Raw genomic sequence first — 8,211 nt, 5'->3', positions numbered from 1 at the left:
AGGAGAGGAGAGGAGAGGAGAGGAGAGGAGAGGAGAGGAGAGGAGAGGAGCCTGCTGGCACCGCTTAGCGAGTGGGATTGCAGTGTTTTCGTGGCACAGGCGAGCGCAGCACCCGCGGCAGGGGACAGTCGAGGGGGGCAGCACGCAAAGGCGTCAGGCAGGGCAGGAGAGCAGGGCTGGGGTTGCCGTCAGGTGATCGAGTGGGGTTAGGCTTTATGGCACGAGTTTGCCGGGGCTGGGGTTCCCGGCTGAGACTAACCGCACCTTTGGGCTTTCAAGGAGTGCAAGAGCGGAGATGGCCCCAAGGAATGACTTTCACATTCTGTTGTCTTTTGGGGGCGGGGGTTTGCTGCGATCCCTTGGCCGCAAGAGAGGGTGGCTGGGAGCTCCTGCCCCCAAGCAGCTGGAGGAGAAGCAGCAGGGACAGCATGCAGACAGTGCCATGGCCCGTTCTGTGCCCATGCCTGACCCTGTCCCTGTCAGACAGGGGCAGCCTGCAGTGTGTACCACCCACTCGGAGTCTTTAGGTGTGCAGGTAACACCAGCGTCGTGGCTGGGAGCACAACTGCTCCTGGGCTGATCCCCTGGGGAAGAAGGCCAGCAGGGATTCATTACCCACATGCTGCAGCTCCCTGTGCCAGGTGAGACTGAGCCCCACTGCCATGCCAGCCCTCTCGGGGAAGCAGCCAGGGCCATGCCACCCCCCCGAACTCTGTGCAAAGCCCAGCTTTGGCAGCTTCAAGGCTCAAATCCAGTGCCAGACTGTTTGCCCCTCACATTTCTGTCTGGAACTGACCCAGACATGTCCAATTTGTACATGTGAGAAAGAAGGAAGGTGCGTAGTCTCAGCGTGTCGTGTGCGCTTTAGAGGCTGTTAGGAAAAGAGGGTAATTTAGTAACAACTTTTGTCCTGACATTTCCTTCTCTGGCAAATCTAGATGCTTTGATTAGGCAGCACTGAAGGTGTGTGAAAGTGACTGAGTCGTGAAAATCAGGTTTCACAGGGAAGAGGGAAAGTCAGGAAATGCTTTGTCTGCTGGCGTATTTCTTAGTCTGAACTGCAGCTGGAAATGCTTCACTTTAGCAATGGAGTCTGCAACCTTGAGAAAATGTGTGGATACTATATATATATAGTTGAGAAAGAAAGTGCAAATCACTAGTGTGTTTCGTCTAGCTTACAGACTGCAAAGGAAGATGAAAGCCAGCACTGGCTTTTTGTTGTTGGACTTTTCCTTTGGGAGCACCTGCTGGACGTTTAGAAGTGGTTTGGGATGTGTGAGAGTGAGAGGGTTAGATGGAACATAGGGCTTGAGGGAAAGCTCGTGTCTCCAGGGAGCTGGATGCAGTTCAGTGGGTTTGAGTTACATGTTGAGCAGCTGATCACACAAGAAAACATTCTAAAAGAAAGATGCCGTGCTGGGACTGCTTTTTCTTTTGCAACCTCGAAACTGCACAGCCAACAATGAAACGATTCCTCTTCTTTCGCTGCTAAATGCAGGATCACATTCTGTCAGTCGCCAAGAGCCCGGATCCACAGCGGAGCTCTCCCACGAACTTCTCCCACACGAATGGGGCCGGGACAGGAAAGCGCTCGGCTTTTTCCTGAGGGATGTCAGTGCTCATGGAAAGAGCCACACGATAGCGCTGTCGACTTGCAAAAGAAAGAAAGGCATCCAGCCCAGCTCGAAACCACGCCGAGGGCAGAGCCAAGTTACAAATGTCCCTGCTCTCAAATCAACAGTGTCAGGACAAATAGGTTTTGTTTATCTTCTTGTCCCAAGTGCAAACCCTTCTTTGCACCTTACTCAAACAGTAACACGAACTCCTTTGCCCTAACAAATCTTTTCATTCTCACGAGTCCAGCCACAAGCTTGAAAACATCTGCCAAAACCAGAGCTCAAAAAGATGCCAGCTGAGAAAGCTGCCTGCAACTTCAAAAAGCTGCCTTGCACCCATCAAACTCCCAGCACGCACCCTGCAATCGGCACTTTCCTTCTCAGCTCTGGGTACCATCCTAAGCCTCCAGTCTCACAGTCAAGATCCAAACAGAAGGGCATCAGGGGCTGCTCACACACTAAAAACTGCTAGGACAAAAAGCTCAGCAGTTTGGCAGTTGCATACCCACTTGACAGCTCAGCAGCTCTAACCCAGAGACCTGCCTCTTGGGAAAAGCCTTTAAATTCACTGAGACCACCCAATGTGCTCATCTGAACCTCCTTTCTTTGCCAAAGAGAAGAACTACATGCCCATCTCAAAAAAAATATGGCACCCCCTCCTCCAAAATACTAAACATCTGGGGACTGATCCCATACAAAAGGTACCAGAACACCATTACTGGGCATTACCTGCCTGGGGTGCTAGATCAGCTGCACACCAAGCATATCTGCTTATCTTGTCCAAAAGACATGTGCTGCCAGAATTTCAAGAAGGGTACCTCTGAGAAGTGGAAATTACATGCCAAACTGAATCTATTGGGAGACCACCTTCCAAAGATGGATGCTGACTCCATCACTGTACAAACTGAGGCAGTGCTTCCACATCAAACTTTCTGCCATACAGAAAGTGGCTGCCACCCTTGGTCTCTACAAGGCAGCTTCTTATCTGCGCATGAAACACTGTGGCTACTTGCTTTCCTTCTCATGAAAAACCATTGCCATTCTCATTCAGGAAGCAAGCAAAAGCTGCATGCCACCCCCACTACTGTATGTCCAACAATTGCTCCTACACAGAAGAGGCCAGGACAGAAATGTCTTGCTGGACTGTTCCTCCCCATGGCACCTTATCTGCTCCACCAACACTGGCACTATGTCCTTTGCTTCCCAAGGAAAGGTGCCCTGAGTCACTTGGCCTTGCATTCAGTCCCTTGCCTAGTTCTTTCTAGCCTACACTTGTTGCTTCCCTTGCCTATGTCTGCTTTGCCTCATCCTACCTAGAACTTCCTTGTTTTACTTTGCCTTTCCTGCTCTTTGCCTTGCCTTCCTTGCAGGCAGGGCAATGCAAACTACGTGTAGGCAACTGTGGGCAAGTCAAGGGAGAGGCTGGCAAGGCAGAGCAGTGAGGGGGGAAAGCAAATGGGGTAGTAGGTGAGAGAAGGCCCAGAGGTTCTAGGCAAGGCTGGCCATAGGAAAATAAGCCCAGTGATAGGTAGGCCAGGCAGAAACAGGAGGAGCTAGGCAAGGCAAGGCCCTGGAGGAAAGCAGTAGGCCTCTCAAGAGTGGGGCACAGGCATGCAAGGGAATGCGAGGCTAAAGAGTGTTAGCAGAACTAGGCAAGGAAACTCTTAGACTGCCAAGGCAAGGCAAGGCAGACGAGAGGTGCATTCAAGGAAATGCAGCGAGGACCGACTGCTCTGTCCAGCCTTAATCTCACATGCACTATCACCGATCTGCACACAAACCACTTGGGCCACCAGCTTTCCTTCATTTGCAAAAGAACTGTCATTCTGGTCCTGGAGCCCAAGGGTGAAATGTGAATTGCCTGTCCAAAATTGGTCCCAGGCAAAAAATAGCCAGAAAAACAGGTCTGTCTGGCAAGACACCTCCCCTGGGCTTCTTCTCACGTGTTCCTGAAACAGTGGATATACATGAGAGATGTAGGAGTCCTCGGTGGAGCAGATGGGGCAGGGCAAGGCTGGGAAATGCCAGGAAAACAGGTGTGTTGAATTCCAGGTAGGGGAGGGGTGAACAATGCAAGAGAGGGGTTCAAGAGCAAGGCAAGACAATTGGTGGCTTTGCAAGGCAGGAAAAGGGAGAGGTAGGCAAGGCAATCAGAGTCCTAGAAGGAGAAGGAAACAAAAGGGTTGATCTGGTGTCTTGGTTTGAAAAAATAAATGTCCACTAAGGAAGGCAGGAGCCTTCCTTGAAATGGAAAATGTAAACCCTCTCCCTGTGAATTATTATTATTTTGAAATTAAAGGGCTCTCAGGCAAAGATATGGGAGTAGGAATAACAGTTCTTTATTCGTATGTATAAATTTAAAAAAAAAATCCCTACAAATTAATAGGAAAAATAAAACGAAATGCAGTAGTACAAAAAACACCGACAGAATCAGAATGCAACCTGACACCCTGTTGGTCAAGGTGCTGGTAGCAGTCCCATTAAATGGTGGCTGCGGTCTTCCTGGAGTGACAGACATGGCTCTGTTGAAGCAATGATCCTGTAGAAGGATCCTTCAGTTTTCCTCTGAAGGTCTGGTGGTGGTGTAGAACGGTCTGGTCTTCCTCTGGGAATCTAGTAGAAAAAGGCTGCCTCTGGTGTTCCAAGTCTCATATCCAGGTAGGAATGCTTGGCTCCTCCTCCTGGTGGAGCATCTCACAATGGGATGATGGAATTTTATCAGTCATGCAGTGAAACTCAATGGCCCATTAACAGAAGGTATCCCCCAGTTATGAGGGATGGGTTATGGGAGAGATAAAGAACACTGCCTTACCTTGTTTTAACAGATGGTAATAGAATACATACATTTGGTTACATCTTGCATTGCAACCCAAGACATCTGGACAAATGGAAAGGGAAGTCAGCTGGGGAATGGGTGAGCAAGTCAATACAAGGCAGTGGAGGGAAAGAAGGCCGAGGGAAGGCTACAGACTGGACAGCAAAGCAATGCAAGGCATGGGGAAGCAAGGCAAAATAAAGGAAATAAACAACAGGGACTTGAAATAAGTATGCGCAAAAGTGTACACGAAATAGTATGTATGAAAATGAAGGGTCCGCCCAAACATCAGAGCCGGAATGGGCCCCGCCTGGGGAGCCGGGGTTCGCGGCCGGGGCTGCCCTGCCTGGGACATCCCAGTCACCTGCGGTCACCAGCGCAGGGCAGAGGATGCTCACCCCTACGCCCAGAGCGCTCTCCCGGCCGTGCCGCTCACCGTAACCGAGAGCTGGGAGTTTCCTCAGGAACGCCCCAAGGATAACCAAACATTGGCGAGCATCAGGTGAAGATTCCTGAGTTTTGTATCCCCAGGCACCACGGCACGGCTGCGAGGTGCATACAGGCACAGCCCGCACCTGGCATACCCCGCACGGTGGGCTCACCGCCCAGAGGGTGACCAAGGCCGTGGGACATTGCTCTGAGGACATTTATGGCCACCGAGGATCTCTCTGGGGAGCCTGGGCCCGCGAGGTCGCGCTCTCGAACCACGCTGGTGTCCCGGGGAGCCGTACTCTCACTGACCGCCGGCAGCCCGGGGGTGTGGGCGTGCGTGGGGTACCCACAGAAGTGTCTGAGGAGATGCCAGGGAGGGCGCGAGCGGCCTGCGTCATCCCAGAAAAGCGCTTCTCAGAGTCGGCCCCATCCCCATGCCCAATCTCGGGCGTCCGTGCGCTGGCGCTGGTTCCTTCAGCGGCGCGGGAAGGGGGTCCCCAGCGCCGAGCTCCTCCGCGGGGCGGAGCGGGAGAGTTGTCTCGCATCTGATCCGCTCAGGAGGGGTCTCGCCGCAGACACCCTCAGCGAGGCGGGCAGGGGGGCCCGGCCACTCCTACGCGGCAGACAAGGAAGGGGAAGGGCTCCCGCCCTGCCTCGTGCAGCCCTGGGTTTGTCCCTGCCCTCCCTTCAAGCAGCCGAAGCAGCTGCAGAGTAACGCAGCCCTCTCTGCCTAAACAGCACATGGAACTCAATTAAGACCGGCTTTTAAAGGCCTGTCTATCCCCACACTTGGCACAAGGAGCTGCTCAGCCATTTCCTAATTCCATGAACATGTACCAATGCTAGTCTGGAAAATTATATATAAACAGTACGTAGAACACATGTGGTCGCCTTTTGTCTGTGTTTTATTGGTTCAGAGCACAAGTATGGGAGTTACAAAGTCATTGCAGTTTGGGTGAGGAAGCTCAGAAGCAGGAAGACAGGGACAGAAATTATTCAGCCTTGTGGAAGAAATTCTGTCCTTCATCTAGAATACAGACCAGAGTTAGTTCCTATGTTGCCTGGAGGGGAAAAAAAAAAACCAAACAAAAAAACCCAGAAAACCCAAACAAACAAACCCAAAAAAACCCCAACCCAACAAAAAACCCCCCAACAAACAAACACCAAACAAAAACCCCCCAAAAAATAAAACAAAAAAAGAAAAACAAAGTAGAAATACAGATTTGCAAACAGCATGAAAATAAACATTCGCCTTTTCTTAAAAATAAAATCATCTCTCTATATATCATTTGCACTTCACTTGTAGTTAATTGGGTAAGTGAAGTCTGCACTTTTCCACTGCATACAAAAATATGTCTGTGGGTGAGGCAGCACTGAAAGAGAGGACGCAGCAGAGAAGGGCGTCTGTCCCAAAGGAAGTGTCACAGGAGCATCATCCCTTTATGCTGTTCTACAAAGGTATTAAACTAAGTCAGAAATGAGCACAATGGTAGAATCTCCCTGAGGAATCAAAACCTATTTTGAAGCAAGTCCAGGGATGTGAGAGCCCAGCACCAACACGAGGCTTGGGGCTGTGTGTCCTGGACATGCCTCTGGAGGGGTGGCAAAGGCAGAAAAGGTCACAGCTGCAGTAAGTCATCTCAGCCACTTACTCAATTGAGGAAGCTATTCAAGATTAACTAGGGTGAAATTCTCAAGACTTATTGGATGTTCACAGAGTTCTCAGTCACTCTGGAGGCAGTACAGTGTATTCAGTAGCACAGTTTAAGTAACACACACTTTCCACAATTCATTAAACCTGTTAATTCCTCAGATGGGGAAAATGCTCATAACTTACACCTTTATTTCACAAATTGAACTAACAATAAGTACCAACTACATGCTCAGAACTTGTGCAGCACTAGTTCACACCAGCAGCTTCTTCCTGATGTGCTCTGCTGAAGACAATAAAAAATTTTTGAAGCAACTACAACACATCCAAGAGTACAACTTCTCAGTATGTTTTGCATTCCATGCCATGCCATTTCTTTAAACCTCCAGATGGTGAGAAGAACATCATGCAACATAAAAGCTTCATTTAAGTATCTCGTATCTTGAAGATTAGAATATTTCTAAATAAAAAATATTGCAAAATCTTATTATCTTGATGACTTTGGTATAGTTCAAGAATATATATTTGCTATAGTTGGAAGAAGAATAATTTATAAAAAAGGCAATTTACTAGGTAATAAAAACTGAATACATTCTACATGTGTACCAAAAACTTGCCTCTGACCTACAAGTGTGCAGTTTTTGTATTATGACTGCTTGTTGGCAACCAAAAAATAGATCCAGCTGTAATAAATCACCATTTTTATGTAGTGTAGGTGTGTCTGCTAATTCCTTTTTATCAAATGCAGAATACAAATGTACTTAAAATGTCACTAACTACTGTGAGGACTTGAGGACTGCTGAGCATCTAAACCCAGTTCAGATCTATGGGATATGTAAGATAATGCTTAAACAGCAGCTCCTCAAGCAGCAAATTTGTCTGCAACAAGTCTGAAAACAAGCACAACAAAACAAACCAGAATCAATAAATAGTAAGGATGGAACTCTAGCTTTGTGTTGCTAAGGGCAGAGACAATATATCCTTTCAGCTAAATACAGCTGATGAGGGGAACACATAGAAAATACACTTTAGAAGCTATCTGTCATCTCTGAGTTTCCAATTTATTTCTTAGGATGTCTCAATTATTAACTTACTTTTATTTTGGGTAAATAAAACCCTTCTTTCCTTAGGTTTCCTAATTTTTACCAGCTGCAATATACTGCCAAATCACAATAATTTGGAAGACAGAAACTATTGTTAATGTAACAGCTAACAAGTATTTGCCAAATCCCTCCATTTGGGATTTGCTCTTCAGTATTGAAGGAAACTGGACAAACAGTATTTGCTATACTGATGCAATGCTATTTGTGCTCCAGGCTATTTCAGTCATACCTTTCACATAATGCTGATTTAAAGCAACAACAAAAAAAGAGAATGTTAACAGCTTAAGTCAGTAGATGATTCTTAATCAAATCAGAAATTGTGTCTCATGTTAGCTTTACAGGCATTGCTTAGAAGTTACTTTAAAAGGGCATTTCATGACACTAAATGTCTGGAAAAATGGTTTCTTAGGAAACAGAAGGTTATCAAAATAATATACTTAGATTTAAGTGATCACTACAGAAATAAAGGATTTTCCTGGACAACTCTAAACGACAGTGATGTTTAGGAACAAGCAAAGACAGACAAAAACCTTTGTGGTTTATCACTAGTTAAACTAAGCTTTACAGATACAGCTCAGCTGGACATCTTTCCAG

Source organism: Parus major, chromosome 10 (assembly GCF_001522545.3).
Source record: "Parus major isolate Abel chromosome 10, Parus_major1.1, whole genome shotgun sequence".
Classification (NCBI taxonomy): domain Eukaryota; kingdom Metazoa; phylum Chordata; class Aves; order Passeriformes; family Paridae; genus Parus; species Parus major.
This window is presented reverse-complemented; position numbering follows the sequence as displayed.